The sequence below is a fragment of the Oncorhynchus tshawytscha genome, linkage group LG06 (genome assembly GCF_018296145.1).
Source record: "Oncorhynchus tshawytscha isolate Ot180627B linkage group LG06, Otsh_v2.0, whole genome shotgun sequence".
Taxonomy (NCBI): Eukaryota; Metazoa; Chordata; class Actinopteri; order Salmoniformes; family Salmonidae; genus Oncorhynchus; species Oncorhynchus tshawytscha.
Genome location: NC_056434.1, coordinates 13,513,496 through 13,530,591, shown reverse-complemented (window position 1 = coordinate 13,530,591; position 17,096 = coordinate 13,513,496). Strand labels below are relative to the sequence as shown.

Here is a 17,096-nt window from a genome sequence, read left to right as displayed (position 1 = left end):
AAGAGTCTTCAATATAGGTAAGAAGTTTAGGTTGTACTTATTATAGGAATTATAGGACTATTTCTCTCTATACCATTTGTATTTCAATATCAAATCATAGACTTAATTATAACATAACACACAGAAATACGAGCCTTAGGACATTAATATGGTCAAATCCGGAAACTATCATTTCGAAAACAAGACGTTTATTCTTTCAGTGAAATACGGAACTGTTCTGTATTTTATCGAACGGGTGGCATCCCTAAGTCTAAATATTCCTGTTACATTGCACAACCTTCAATGTTCTGTCATAATTACGTAAAATTCTGGCAAATTAGTTCGCAATGTGCCAGGCGGCCCAAACTGTTGCATATACCCTGACTCTGCGTGCAATGAACGCAAGAGAACTGACACAATTTCACTTGGTTAATATTGCCTACTAACCTGGATTTCTTTTAGTGAAATATGCAGGTTTAAAAATATATACTTCTGTGTATTGATTTTAAGAAAGGCATTGATGTTTATGGTTAGGTACACGTTGGAGCAACGACAGTCCTTTTTCGCGAATGCGCACTGCGATTATATGCAACGCAGGACATGCTAGATAAACTAGTAATATCATCAACCATGTGTAGTTATAACTAGTGATTATGACTGATTAAGTTTAATGCTAGCTAGCAATTTACCTTGGCTTCTTACTGCATTCGCGGAACAGGTGGGCTCCTCGTGAGGCAGGTGGTTAGAGAGTTGGACTAGTTAACTGTAAGGTTGCAAGATTGGAACCCTCGAGCTGACAAAGTAAAAATCTGTCGTTCTGCCCCTGAACAGGCAGTTAACCCACCGTTCCTAGGCCGTCATTGACAATAAGAATGTGTTCCTAACGGACTTGCCTAGTTAAATAAAGATTAAATAAAGGTGTAAAAATCGGCCATTCCGATTAATCGGTCGACCTCTATTCCTAATGTTTTGTACATTCAGTGTATAGCACACGTTGTCACCAGTCACCTCAACCTAATCTGTAGTTTACCCATCACCTCAACCTAATCTGTAGTTCACCAGTCACCTCAACCTAATCTGTTGTTTACCCATCACCTCAACCTAATCTGTAGTACACCGGTTACTTCAGCCTAATCTGTAGTTCACCAATCACCTCAACCTAATCTGTAGTTCACTAGTCACCTCAACCTAATCACCTCAACCTAATCTGTAGTTCACTAGTCACCTCAACCTAATCTGTAGTTCACTAGTCACCTCAACCTAATCACCTCAACCTAATCTGTAGTACACCAGTCACCTCAACCTAATCTGTAGTTCACTAGTCACCTCAACCTAATCTGTAGTTCATCAGTCACCTCAACCTAATCTGTAGTACACCAGTCACCTCAACCTAATCTGTAGTTCACTAGTCTCCTCAACCTAATCTGTAGTTCACCAGTCACCTCAACCTAATCTGTAGTTTACCCATCACCTCAACCTAAGACTACACACACCTCACACAACCCCTCTAGAATACACACCTGATCACACAGACACGTCACCTGAACACACGACTTGTGAATCCCAAATGGACCCTTATCCCCTGTCTGTCTGTCTGTCTGTCTGTCTGTCTGTCTGTCTGTCTGTCTGTCTGTCTGTCTGTCTGTCTGTCTGTCTGTCTGTCTGTCTGTCTGTCTGTCTGTCTGTCTGTCTGTCTGTCTGTCTGTCTGTCTGTCTGTCTGTCTGTCTGTCTGTCTGTCTGTGTGCTCTCCCTCAGCATGAGCAGAGTGACTGTGCTGCCACACACACACACACACACACACACACACACACACACACACACACACACACACACACACACACACACACACACACACACACACACACGTCCTGTGTAACCTGCATTTGACCCTGGGGGTCAGAATAGAGACACTGGTTTCAACAACACAGACTCCTCCCGTTCTCCTCTCCCCCCCTCCCACTCTTCTCTCACTTCCTCTCCCCTCCTCCCACTCTCCTCTCACCTCATCCCCTTCTCCCCCTCCTCCCCTCTCCTCTCACCTCCTCTCCCTCCTCCCCCTCTCACCTCCTCCCCCACTCCTCCCCCTCTTCTCCCACTTCCCCCTCTCCTTTCCCCTCCTCTCACAAAGTGAGAGGAACACACTCTGAGAGAGAGAGGAACACACACTGAGAGAGAGAGGATGTACACACAGAGAGAGAGGAACACACACTGAGAGAGAGGGACACAGTGAGAGAGAGAGGAACACACACTGAGAGAGAGAGAACACACACACTGAGAAGAGAGAGGAACACACACTGAGAGAGAGAGGAACACACACTGAGAGAGAGAGAGGAACACACACTGAGAGAGAGGGACACAGTGAGAGAGAGAGGAACACACACACTGAGAAGAGAGAGGAACACACACTGAGAGAGAGAGGAACACACACTGAGAGAGAGAGGAACACACACTGAGAGAGAGAGGAACACACACTGAGAGAGAGAGGATGTACACACAGAGAGAGAGGAACACACACTGAGAGAGAGGGACACAGTGAGAGAGAGAGGAACACACACTGAGAGAGAGAGGAACACACACACTGAGAAGAGAGAGGAACACACACTGAGAGAGAGAGGAACACACACAGAGAGAGAGAGAGAGGAACACACACTGAGAGAGAGGGACACAGTGAGAGAGAGAGGAACACACACACTGAGAAGAGAGAGGAACACACACTGAGAGAAAGAGGAACACACACTGAGAGAGAGAGGAACACACTGAGAGAGAGAGGAACACACTGAGAGAGAGAGGAACACACACTGAGAAGAGAGAGGAACACACACTGAGAGAGAGAGGAACACACACTGAGAGAGAGAGGAACACACTGAGAGAGAGAGGAACACACTGAGAAGAGAGAGGAACACACACTGAGAGAGAGAGGAACACACTGAGAGAGAGAGGAACACACACTGAGAGAGAGAGGAACACACTGAGAGAGAGAGGAACACACTGAGAAGAGAGAGGAACACACACTGAGAGAGAGAGGAACACACACTGAGAGAGAGAGAGGAACACACACTGAGAGAGAGGGACACAGTGAGAGAGAGAGGAACACACACTGAGAAGAGAGAGGAACACACACCGAGAGAGAGAGGAACACACACTGAGAGAGAGAGGAACACACTGAGAGAGAGAGGAACACACTGAGAGAGAGAGGAACACACACTGAGAAGAGAGAGGAACACACACTGAGAGAGAGAGGAACACACTGAGAGAGAGAGAAACACACACTGAGAGAGAGAAACACACACACTGAGAGAAAGGAACACACACTGATTGAGGGACAGAGAGAGAGAGAGAGAGAGAGAGAGGGAGAGAGAGAGAGAGGAATATACACACAGAGGACCACACAGAGAGAGAGAGAGAAAGGTAGAGAGGTAGAGAGAGAGGTAGAGAGAGACACTGTATATATATATAATATGACATTTGTAATGTCTTTATTGTTTTGAAACTTCTGTATGTGTAATGTTTACTGTTAATTTGTATTGTTTATTTCACTTTATATATTCACTTTATATATTATCTACCTCACTTGCTTTGGCAATGTTAACACATGTTTCCCATGCCAATAAAGTCCCTTGAATTGAATTGAATTGAGAGAGAGAGAGACAGGCAGAGAGAGAGAGAGACAGAGAGAGGAACACATACAGAGAGAAGTACACTGAGAGAGGAACACACACGGAGAGAGACAGAGAGAGGAACACATACAGAGAGAAGTACACTGAGAGAGGAACACACACGGAGAGAGACAGAGAGAGAGAGAGGAACGCACACAGAGAGAAGTACACTGAGAGAGGAACTCACACTGAGAGAGACAGAGAGAGAGAGAGAGAATGCACACAGAGAGAGAGAAAGAGAGAGAGGAACGCACACAGAGAGAAGTACACTGAGAGAGGAACTCACACTGAGAGAGACAGAGAGAGAGAGAGAGGAACGCACACAGAGAGACAGAGAGAGAGAGAGGAACGCACACAGAGAGAAGTACACTGAGAGAGGAACACACACAGAGAGAGACAGAGAGAGAGAGAGAGGAACGCACACAGAGAGAGAGAAAGAGAGAGAGGAACATACTGAGAGAAGTACACTGAGAGAGGAACACACACAGAGAGAGAGAGAGAGAGAGAGAGAGGAACACACACGGAGAGAGACAGAGAGAGAGAGAGGCACGCACACAGAGAGAGAGAGAGAGAGAGGAACATACTGAGAGAAGTACACTGAGAGAGGAACACACACAGAGAGAGAGAGAGAGAGAGAGAGAGGAACACATACAGAGAGAAGTACACTGAGAGAGGAACACACACGGAGAGAGACAGAGAGAGAGAGAGAGAGAGACGGGCAGAGTAGCAGAGGTCAGGATCAGATGAGCTCCTGCATTTTTCAGCATTTTCTTAAAAAAATATAGATTAAGAGTTAGATAAACTTGGATTTTTTTGTCAGGAACACATACTGGATTCTACCCTCTACAACATAACCCCTACTTCAAATCAAAACTTAAAACCTACAACCTGATTTTGGACGGAATTACGGAATCAAGGTTCACAACTATACCAAGGATTTTTACTCTATACAGCAAATTCTCTGGAAAACAACAGAAACTTGAAAACACCATCCAACCTGGAACTGAGTGAGTAATGTTTAGTCTGAAACTATATTTTATTTCCAAAAGCCAAGAAGAAAAATACACAACATTACTTTATAAGGACTTAATTCTAACATAATTCTGCCAAGCCTGATTGATACAGCTTCAACTAGCACTGACGTGTCAAGTGAGAGGTGTCAAAGCCCATTAGCCCAACAATGGCAGGAGAGTCACACAGTCTACCCCAACCAAATGGAGAAGCCTTAGAAGCTCCCTCCCGCTGTTCAGAGGTAATTAAAATACAGTACCCTGTGTATGTAAAGAATGATAAATCAAGAAAAGATTACAAAATGAAGCTCCTTATGGAAAATCAAGAGACACTTTTTGCTGACTATTACAAAAATGGGAACATCAGCAACCTTATCTTCCACACAAACCATCCACTGGCATGGCACAGTGCTATATTAGCACACTACCCCTTTGTTAAGAGAGGGGGGGTTAACGAAGGGTGGAAACTCAGAATAATTGATAACGAGGACTCTGAGTCAGGTAATATAAATATCTATAAGTCCGGAACAGTAATGGTACAGGGTAACCCCCAAACAGTTTCAGCTGGACTTTCACCTAATCAAAGAATTAGCCCAGCAGGAGAAGCTCTCCCTTGATAAAGATACCCCCACCCCGAGCGGGTCAGACCAGACCTCTTCATTATGTAACCCCACAGACGAGCAACCCCCAGTGGAGAGTCAACCTCCCAGCACAGATTACCACTCCCTCATTGAAATGAAGGACAAATTCACCCAGCTGGAGGTAAGGCAGGTGGAGGTGGAACAGCAGGTGATTACACTTCAGTCAGCACAGACCCAGACAACAGTCCAGCACAACAACACCCCCTTAACCAGACCCGGAATGCTGGAGGTGGAGAGAGACATATCTGCACTCTGGACAGTGGTGAGACAACTACAACAGGAGAAAGAGGAGCAGAACAGAGCATTAGAGGAGAGGATCAGACTGCTGGTTGAGGAGAGGTTGAGGGGGATGGAGGAGAGGGTGAGGGGGACGGAGGAGAGATTGAGGGGGACGGCGTGTGACAGAGAACAACCCACTAGAGAGGTGGCCACCCCCACAGAGACGTCAGCAGAACAGCCCACCTTAGCACCTGACAAAAGTCTCAACACCACAGCAGAACAGTCCACACCAGACCCTGACCATAGAGTCGACATCACAGCAGAACAGACAAATGAAGAACCCCAAGCCCAGCGGCTCTCACCCCCTCTGAGCACCCCCTGTCAGCCACCCTGATAGCCCTTCTGACAACCCCCCACACCCACTGAGGACAAACACAAGACACAGATTGTACTACTAATGGACTCAAATGGGAAATATATAGAAGAAAAAAAACTTTTTCACCAAACACAGCATGTCTAAACTCTGGTGTCCAAACACCCAGCGCGCCCTTGACCTTCTGCCTGAGGACCAACTAGGCTCACCCAGCCACATAATAATACACACAGGCACAAACGCCCTGAGAGCACAGCAGGAAAGGGTGGCCACAGCACTGAAGGGAGTGATTGAAAAGGCTTCTTCTACTTTCCCCAACGCACAAGTGGTTATCTCCACCCTGCTACCACGAAAAGACTTCCACCCTGCCACAATACAGCAGGTAAACGCAAGTATTTCCCGTGACTGTGCCTCAAAACCAAATGTTTTCCTGGCCCACCACTCCACACTGGACTTGAACAGCCTCTATGACCAGGTCCACCTCTACAAGGCAGCGGTGCCCACCTTTGCCCAGACTCTAAAGGACATCGCTCTCAAACGTATCCCCAACACTTCACACAGGAGCAACAGATCAATAGACACCCCACCAAGACCAGCGAGACCCCCTCCCAGACCTGCAGGACCCCCCTGGACCTACACATAGAGGACCCACGCCAAGAGGAATTACACCCAGACCACAGTACACCTAGACACATCCACACCCCCACCCCAACCAATCAACACGCCCCCACGTCAACCATGCCCACACCCCATTTAGGCCCCCTCAGATCAGACCTATGCCACTCCTGCCCACCCCATGCACCCCACCCCCGCAAAGAGGGCCTCAACATGGAAGCCACACATACGCCCAGGTAGTGAGCGGGCAAACAGTCCCAACCCCCACTCTCACACTCGCCCAAGCCAATGGCAAGTACCAGATGCTCAGCAGGCTCTGCTCACACTTACTGGCCTGAGGCCAAACCACGACCAACAACATTGGACACTCTATGGAACAAAAAGCCTTCACTATATCATCCTGGAATATCCAAGGCCTGAGGTCATCTGCCTTTGGCCTAAAGAGCAGAAACCCGGACTTCACCAAAGAAATCGGTAATACAGACATTGTCATCCTGCAAGAAACCTGGTATAGAGGAGACGGACCCACTGGTTGCCCTCTAGGTTACAGAGAGCTGGTAGTCCCATCCACCAAACTACCAGGTGTGAAACAGGGAAGGGACTCAGGGGGTATGCTAATTTGGTATAGAGCAGACCTAATTCATTACATTAAATGAATCAAAACATGAACATTCTACATTTGGCTAGAAATTCAAAAGGAAATGATCCTAACAGAGAAAAATGTCCTCCTGTGTGCTACCTATATCCCACCACTAGAATCCCCATATTTTAATGAAGACAGCTTCTCCATCCTGGAGGGGGAAATCAATCATTTCCAGGCCCAGGGACATGTACTAGTCTGTGGCGACCTAAATGCCAGAACCGGACAAGAACCTGACACCCTCAGCACACAGGGGGACAAACACCTGCCTGGAGGTGACAGCATTCCCTCCCACATATGCCCCCCTAGGCACAACTATGACAACATAACCAACAAAAACGGGTCACAACTCCTGCAGCTCTGTCGCACGCTGGGTATGTACATAGTCAATGGTAGGCTTCGAGGGGACTCCTATGGTAGGTACACCTATAGCTCATCTCTTGGCAGTAGTACTGTAGACTACTTTATCACTGACCTCAACCCAGAGTCTCTCAGAGCGTTCACAGTCAGCCCACTGACACCCCTATCAGACCACAGCAAAATCACAGTCTACTTAAACAGAGCAATACTCAATCATGAGGCATCAAAGCCAAAGGAACTGAGTAACATCAAGAAATGCTATAGATGGAAGGAATGCAGTTTGGAAACCTACCAAAAAACAATTAGGCAACAACAAATTCAATCCCTTTTAGACAATTTCCTGGGTGAAACATTCCACCATAATAGTGAAGGTGTAAACTTGGCAGTAGAAAATCTTAACAGTATATTTGACCTCTCAGCTTCCCTATCAAATCTAAAAATCTCAAATAGAAAACCGAAGAAAATTAACAATAATTGACAAATGGTTTGATGAAGAATGCAAAAATCTAAGAAAGAAATTGAGAAACCTGTCCAACCAAAAACATAGAGACCCGGAAAACCCGAGTCTACGCCTTCACTATGGTGAATCACTAAAACAATACAGAAATACACTACGGAAAAAGAAGGAACAGCACGTCAGAAATCAGCTCAATGTAATTGAAGAATCCATAGACTCTAACCACTTCTGGGAAAATTGGAAAACACTAAACAAACAACAACACAAATAATTATCTATCCAAAATGGAGATGTATGGGTAAACCACTTCTCCAATCTTTTTGGCTCTATAACAAAGAATAAAGAGCAAAAACATATACATGATCAAATACAGATCTTAAAATCAACTATTAAAGACTACCAGAACCCACTGGATTCTCCAATTACATTGAATGAGTTACAGGACAAAATAAAAACCCTCCAACCCAAAAAGGCCTGTGGTGTTGATGGTATCCTCAATGAAATGATCAAATATACAGACAACAAATTCCAATTGGCTATACTAAAACTCTTTAACATCATCCTTAGCTCTTGCATCTTCCACAATATTTGGAACCAAGGACTGATCACCCCAATCCACAAAAGTGGAGACAAATTTGACCCCAATAACTACCGTGGAATATGCGTCAACAGTAACCTTGGGAAAATCCTCTGCATTATCATTAACAGCAGACTCGTACATTTCCTCAATGAAAACAATGTACTGAGCAAATGTCAAATTGGCTTTTTACCAAATTACCGTACAACAGACCATGTATTCACCCTGCACACCCTAATTGACAACCAAACAAACCAAAACAAAGGCAAAGTCTTCTCATGCTTTGTTGATTTAAAAAAAGCCTTTGACTCAATTTGGCATGAGGGTCTGCTATACAAACTGATGGAAAGTGGTGTTGGGGGTAAAACATACGACATTATAAAATCCATGTACACAAACAACAAGTGTGCGGTTAAAATTGGCAAAAAACACACAAATTTCTTCACACAGGGTCGTGGGGTTAGACAGGGATGCAGCTTAAGCCCCACCCTCTTCAACATATACAGTACCTTGCGAAAGTATTCGGCCCCCTTGAACTTTGCGACCTTTTGCCACATTTCAGGCTTCAAACATAAAGATATAAAACTGTATTTTTTTGTGAAGAATCAACAACAAGTGGGACACAATCATGAAGTGGAATGACATTTATTGGATATTTCAAACTTTTTTAACAAATCAAAAACTGAAAAATTGGGCGTGCAAAATTATTCAGCCCCTTTACTTTCAGTGCTGCAAACTCTCACCAGAAGTTCAGTGAGGATCTCTGAATGATCCAATGTTGACCTAAATGACTAATGATGATAAATACAATCCACCTGTGTGTAATCAAGTCTCCGTATAAATGCACCTGCACTGTGATAGTCTCAGAGGTCCGTTAAAAGCGCAGAGAGCATCATGAAGAACAAGGAACACACCAGGCAGGTCCGAGATACTGTTGTGAAGAAGTTTAAAGCCGGATTTGGATACAAAAAGATTTCCCAAGCTTTAAACATCCCAAGGAGCACTGTGCAAGCGATAATATTGAAATGGAAGGAGTATTAGACCACTGCAAATCTACCAAGACCTGGCCGTCCCTCTAAACTTTCAGCTCATACAAGGAGAAGACTGATCAGAGATGCAGCCAAGAGGCCCATGATCACTCTGGATGAACTGCAGAGATCTACAGCTGAGGTGGGAGACTCTGTCCATAGGACAACAATCAGTCGTATATTGCACAAATCTGGCCTTTATAGAAGAGTGGCAAGAAGAAAGCCATTTCTTAAAGATATCCATAAAAAGTGTCGTTTAAAGTTTGCCACAAGCCACCTGGGAGACACACCAAACATGTGGAAGAAGGTGCTCTGGTCAGATGAAACCAAAATTGAACTTTTTGGCAACAATGCAAAACGTTATGTTTGGCGTAAAAGCAACACAGCTCATCACCCTGAACCAACCATCCCCACTGTCAAACATGGTGGTGGCAGCATCATGGTTTGGGCCTGCTTTTCTTCAGCAGGGACAGGGAAGATGGTTAGAATTGATGGGAAGATGGATGGAGCCAAATACAGGACCATTCTGGAAGAAAACCTGATGGAGTCTGCAAAAGACCTGAGACTGGGATGGAGATTTGTCTTCCAACAAGACAATGATCCAAAACATAAAGCAAAATCTACAATGGAATGGTTCAAAAATAAACATATCCAGGTGTTAGAATGGCCAAGTCAAAGTCCAGACCTGAATCCAATCGAGAATCTGTGGAAAGAACTGAAAACTGCTGTTCACAAATGCTCTCCATCCAACCTCACTGAGCTCGAGCTGTTTTGCAAGGAGGAATGGGAAAAAATGTCAGTCTCTCGATGTGCAAAACTGATAGAGACATACCCCAAGCGACTTACAGCTGTAATCGCAGCAAAAGGTGGCGCTACAAAGTATTAACTTAAGGGGGCTGAATAATTTTGCACGCCCAATTTTTCAGTTTTTGATTTGTTAAAAAAGTTTGAAATATCCAATAAATGTCGTTCCACTTCATGATTGTGTCCCACTTGTTGTTGATTCTTCACAAAGAAATACAGTTTTATATCTTTATGTTTGAAGCCTGAAATGTGGCAAAAGGTCGCAAAGTTCAAGGGGGCCGAATACTTTCGCAAGGCACTGTATATCAACGAATTGGCGCGGGCACTAGAAAAGTCTGCAGCACCCGGCCTCACCCTACTAGAATCCGAAGTCAAATGTCTGCTGTTTTCTGATGATCTGGTGCTTCTGTCACCAACCAAGGAGGGCCTACAGCAGCACCTAGATCTTATGCACAGATTCTGTCAGACCTGGGCCCTGACAGTAAATCTCAGTAAGACCAAAATAATGGTGTTCCAAAAAAGGTCCAGTCACCAGGACCACAAATACAAATTCCATCTAGACACTGTTGCCCTAGAGCACACAAAAAACTATACATACCTTGGCCTAAACAGCGCCACAGGTAACTTCCACAAAGCTGTGAACGATCTGAGAGACAAGGCAAGAAGGGCATTCTATGCCATCAAAAGGAACATAAATTTCAACATACCAATTAGGATTTGGCTAAAAATACTTGAATCAGTCATAGAGCCCATTGCCCTTTATGGTTGTGAGGTCTGGGGTCCGCTCACCAACCTAGACTTCACAAAATGGGACAAACACGCAGAATTCTGCAAAAATATCCTCCGTGTACAACGTAGAACACCAAATAATGCATGCAGAGCAGAATTAGGCCGATACCCACTAATTATCAAAATCCAGAAAAGAGCCGTTAAATTCTATAACCACCTAAAAGGAAGCGATTCCCAAACCTTCCACAACAAAGCCATCACCTACAGAGAGATGAACCTGGAGAAGAGTCCCCTAAGCAAGCTGGTCCTGGGGCTCTGTTCACAAACAAAAACACACCCTACAGAGCCCCAGGACAGCAGCACAATTAGACCCAACCAAATCATGAGAAAACAAAAAGATAGTTACTGGACACATTGAAAAGAATTAACAAAAAAACAGAGCAAACTAGAATGCTATTTGGCCCTACACAGAGAGTACACAGCGGCAGAATACCTGACCACTGTGACTGACCCAAAATTAAGGAAAGCTTTGACTATGTACTGACTCAGTGAGCATAGCCTTGCTATTGAGAAAGGCCGCCGTAGGCAGACATGGCTCTCAAGAGAAGACAGGCTATGTGCACACTGCCCACAAAATGAGGTAGAAACTGAGCTGCACTTCCTAACCTCCTGCCCAATGTATGACCATATTAGAGACACATATTTCCCTCAGATTACACAGATCCACAAAGAATTCGAAAACAAATCCAATTTAGAAAAACTCCCATATCTACTGGGTGAAATTCCACAGTGTGCCATCACAGCAGCAAGATTTGTGACCTGTTGCCACAAGAAAAGGGCAACCAGTGAAGAACACACACCCATTATAAATACAACCCATATTTATGCTTATTTATTTTATCTTGTGTCCTTTACCATTTGTACATTGTTAAAACACTGTATATATAATATGACATTTGTAATGTCTTTATTGTTTTGAAACTTCTGTATGTGTAATGTTTACTGTTAATTTTTATTGTTTATTTCACTTTATATATTATCTACCTCACTTGCTTTGGCAATGTTAACACGTTTCCCATGCCAATAAAGCCCCTTGAATTGAATTGAATTGAATTGAGAGAGAGAGAGGAACGCACACACACAGAGTGAGAGGAACACACACTGAGAGAGAGAGGAACACACACTGAGAGAGAGAGGAACACACACTGAGAGAGAGAGGAAAACACGCTGAGAGAGAGAGGAACACACACACTAAGAGAGAGAAAAACACACACACTCTCTCAGTGTGCTCCTCTTTCTCAGTTTGTGTGATTCTCTCTCTCTTTGTGTTCCTCTCGTTCTGTGTTTCTCTCTCTCAGTGTATGTGTTCATCTCTCACTCTGTGTGTGTTCCTCTCTCTCTCTCTGCCTCTCTCTCTCTTTCTGCCTGTCTCTGTCTCTCTCTCTGCCTGTCTCTGTCTCTCTCTCTGCTGGTCTCTCTTTCTGCCTGTTTCTCTCTCTGCCTCTCTGCCTCTCTCTCTCTCTCTCTCTCTCTCTCTGCCTCTCCCTCTCTCTCTCTCTCTCTCTCTCTCTCTCGCTCTCTCTCAGTCCCCTCCCACTCCGTCTCTCTCTCTCAGTGGACACAGCTGGGAGTGATTTTCCTTGTTGAGATATAGAAGCCCTACTCCCTCCCCCTCCTCTTCCAGCCTACCTATATGAAACGCTCACTCATGGAAACGCACTCGTTGAACCCAGGCTGCTGAATGCATATAGGATGCCTTTCCTATGGGGCTGGGGGGCTTTGGGGCTGGGGGCTTTGGGGCTGGGGGCTTTGGGGCTGGGGGCTTTGGGGCTGGGAGGCTTTGGGGCTGGAGGGCTTTGGGGCTGGGAGGCTTTGGGGCTGGGGGCTTTGGGACTGGAGGGCTTTGGGGCTGGGAGGCTATGGGGATGGAGGGCTTTAGGGCTGGGATGCTTTGGGGCTGGGAGGCTATGGGGCTGGGGGCTGGGAGGCTATGGGGCTGGGAGGCTATGGGGCTGGGAGGCTATGGGGATGGAGGGCTTTGGGGCTGGGGGCTTTGGGGCTGGGAGGCTATGGGGCTGGGGGGCTTTGTGGCTGGGAGGCTTTGGGGCTGGGGGGCTTTGTGGCTGGGAGGCTTTGGGACTGGAGGGCTTTGGGAATGGAGGGCTATGGGACTGGAGGGCTTTGGGGGTGGAGGGCTATGGGGGTGGAGGGCTATGGGGCTGGAGGGATATGGGGCTGGAGGGATATGGGGGTGGAGGGCTATGGGGCTGGAGGGATATGGGGCTGGAGGGATATGGGGCTCAGGGCTATGGGGCTGGAGGGCTTTGGGGGTGGAGGGCTATGGGGCTGGAGGGCTTTGGGGGTGGAGGGCTTTGGGGGTGGAGGGCTTTGGGGTGGAGGCCTATGGGGCTGGAGGGCTTTGGGGGTGGAGGTCATTGGGGCTGGAGGGCTTTGGGGGTGGAGGGCTTTGGGGGTGGAGGGCTATGGAGCTGGAAGGCTATGGGGCTGGAGGGCTTTGGGGGTGGAGGGCTATGGGGCTGGAGGGCTTTGGGGGTGGAGGGCTATGGGACTGGAGGGCTATGGGAATGGAGGGGTTTGGGGTGGAGGGTTTTGGGGGTGGAGGGCTATGGGGCTGGAGGGCTATGGGGTGGAGGGCCATGGGGGTGGAGGGCTATGGGGCTGGAGGGCTATGGGGTGGAGGGCTGGAGGGCTATGGGGGTGGAGGGCTATACTGTCGATTTAGGGCCAGATAGCACTGCATTTTGCTTTGTGTTTGTGCTTGTGTTTCCCAATAAGCAATGTAGTTTTGTTTTGACTGTGTTGTAATTTGGTTTATCCTGATTGATTGGATGTTCTGGTCCTGAGGTTTCTGTGTGTTAGTAGAACAAGTATGTGAACTCAGCCCCAGGACCAGCTGGATGAGGGGACTCTTTTCTTTGCTCAGCTCTTGGCATTGCAGGGCTTGGTAATGATATGAGAGGGGGTCACTGTATTTTAGATGTTTCCAAAACTGAATTGCTCTTTTTTGAGTTTTTATTATTCGTGGATATTGGCCTAATTCTGCCCTACATGCAATGTTTGTAGTTTTCCTCTGGACATGTAGGAGAATCTAACAGAACTCTGCATGCAGGGTTTCAATGGGGTGATTGTTCCATTTGATGAAATCTTGTTTTGCAAGTGGACCCCACACCTCGCTGCCATAAAGTGCAATTGGTTCAATGACATATTCAATTAGTTTTAGCCAAATGTTAATAGGTATTTCAATTTGAATTTCCTTTTAATGGCATAGAATTCCCTGCGTGCTCTCTATCTCTCTCTCTCTCTCTCTCTCTCTCTCTCTCTCTCTCTCTCTCTCTCTCTCTCCGTCTCTGTCTCTCTCTCTCTGCCTGTCTCTCTCTCTGTCTCTCTCTCTCTCTCTCTGCCTGTCTCTCTCTCTCAATTCAATTCAATTCAAGGGACTTTATTGGCATGGGAAACATGTGTTAACATTGCCAAAGCAAGTGAGGTAGATAATATATAAAGTGAATATATAAAGTGAAATAAACAATAAAAATTAACAGTAAACATTACACATACAGAAGTTTCAAAACAATAAAGACAATCCAAATGTCACATATATGTACAGTGTTTTAACAATGTACAAATGGTTAAAGGACACAAGATAAAATAAATAAGCATAAATATGCGTTGTATTTGCAATGGTGTTTGTTCTTCACTGGTTGCCCTTTTCTCGTGGCAACAGGTCACAAATCTTGCTGCTGTGATGGCACACTGTGGAATTTCACCCAGTAGATATGGGAGTTTATCAAAATTGGATTTGTTTTCGAATTCTTTGTGGATCTGTGTAATCTGAAGGAAATATGTCTCTAATATGGTCATACATTGGGCAGGAGGTTAGGAAGTGCAGCTCAGTTTCCACCTCATTTTGTGGGCAGTGAGCACATAGCCTGTCTTCTCTTGAGAGCCATGTCTGCCTACAGCGGCCTTTCTCAATAGCAAGGCTATGCTCACTGAGTCAGTACATAGTCAAAGCTTTCCTTAAGTTTGGGTCAGTCACAGTGGTCAGGTATTCTGCCGCTGTGTACTCTCTGTTTAGTGCCAAATAGCATTCTAGTTTGCTCTGTTTTTTTGTTAATTCTTTCCAATTTGTCAAGTAATTATCTTTTTGTTTTCTCATGATTTGGTTGGGTCTAATTGTGCTGCTGTCCTGGGGCTCTGTAGGGTGTGTTTGTGTTTGTGAACAGAGCCCCAGGACCAGCTTGCTTAGGGGACTCTTCTCCAGGTTCATCTCTCTGTAGGTGATGGCTTTGTTATGGAAGGTTTGGGAATCGCTTCCTTTTAGGTGGTTGTAGAATTTAACGTCTCTTTTCTGGATTTTGATCATTAGCAGATATCGGCCTAATGCTGCTCTGCATGCATTATTTGGTGTTTTACGTTGTCCACTGAGCATATTTTTGAAGAATTCTGCATGCAGAGTCTGAATTTGGTGTTTGTCCCACTTTGTGAATTCTTAGTTGGTGAGTGGACCTTTCAACCATAAAGGGCAATGGGTTCTATAACAGATTCAAGTATTTTTTGCCAGATCCTAATTGGTATGTCGAATTTTATGTTCCTTCTCATGGCATAGAAGGCCCTTCTTGCCTTGTCTCTCAGATTGCTCATAGCTTTGTGAACGTTACCTGTGGCGCTGATGTTTAGGCCAAGGTACAGTTGAAGTTGGAGGTTTACATACACCTTAGCCAAGTACATTTAAACTCAGTTTTTCACAATTCCTGACATTTAATCCAAGTCAATATTCCTTGCTGAGCAGCATTTCAGGTTATGTCGATGTAGGACTGGTTTTACTCTGGATATAAACACTTTTGTACCTGTTTCCTCCAGCATCTTCACAGGGTCCTTTGCTGTTGTTCTGGGATTTGCACTTTTCGCACCAAAGTACGTTCATCTCTAGGAGACAGAACGCATCTCCTTCCTGAGCAGTATGACAGCTGTGTGGTCCAATGGTGTTTATACTTGCATACTATTGTTTGTACAGATGAACATGGTACCTTCAGGCATTTGGAAATTGCTCCCAAGGATGAACCAGACTTGTGGAGGTCTACAATTCTTTTTTTGAGGTCTTGGCTGATTTCTTTTGATTTTCCCATGATGTCAAGCAAAGAGGCACTGAGTTTGAAGGTAGACCTTGAAATACATCCACAGGTACACCTCCTATTGACTCAAATGATGTCAACTAGCTTATTAGAAGCTTCTAAAGCCATAACATAATTTTCTGGAATTTTCCAAGCTGTTTAAAGGCACAGTCAACTTAGTGTAAGTTAACATCTGACCCACTGGAATTGTGACACAGTGAATTATAAGTGAAATAATCTGTCTGTCGGAAAAATGACTTATGTTGTGCACAAAGTAGATGTCCTAACCGACTTACCAAAACTATAGCTTGAAATTTGTGGAGTGGTTGAAAAACGAGTTTTAATGACTCCAACATAAGTGGATGTAAACTTCCGACTTCAACTGTAGTGCTGCTGTAGGCCCTCCTTGGTTGGTGACAGAAGCACCAGATCATCAGCAAACAGTAGACATTTGACTTCAGATTCTAGTAGGGTGAGGCCGGGTGCTGCAGACTGTTCTAGTGCCCGCACCAATTCGTAGATATATATGTTGAAGAGGGTGGGGCTTAAGCTGCATCCCTGTCTCACCCCAAGACCCTGTGTGAAGAAATTTGTGTGTTTTTTCCAATTTTAACCGCACACTTGTTGTTTGTGTACATGGATTTTATAATGTCGAATGTTTTACCCCCAACACCACTTTCCATCAATTTGTATAGCAGACCCTCATGCCAAATTGAGTCAAAGGCTTTTTTGAAATCAACAAAGCATGAGAAGACTTTGCCTTTGTTTTGGTTTGTTTGGTTGTCAATTAGGGTGTGCAGGGTGAATACATGGTCTGTTGTATGGTAATTTGGTAAAAAGCCAATTTGACATTTGCTCAGTACATTGTTTTCATT

At 45.2% G+C, this 17,096-nt stretch overlaps 1 protein-coding gene across 6 annotated transcripts in view; it reads left to right on the top strand.

Annotated features, from left to right (window-relative positions):
- Positions 1 to 17,096, top strand: part of LOC112252062 (nuclear factor 1 A-type) — a 357,068-nt gene that overhangs the window by 225,867 nt on the left and 114,105 nt on the right. The gene's annotated exons all lie outside the window — the stretch shown is intronic.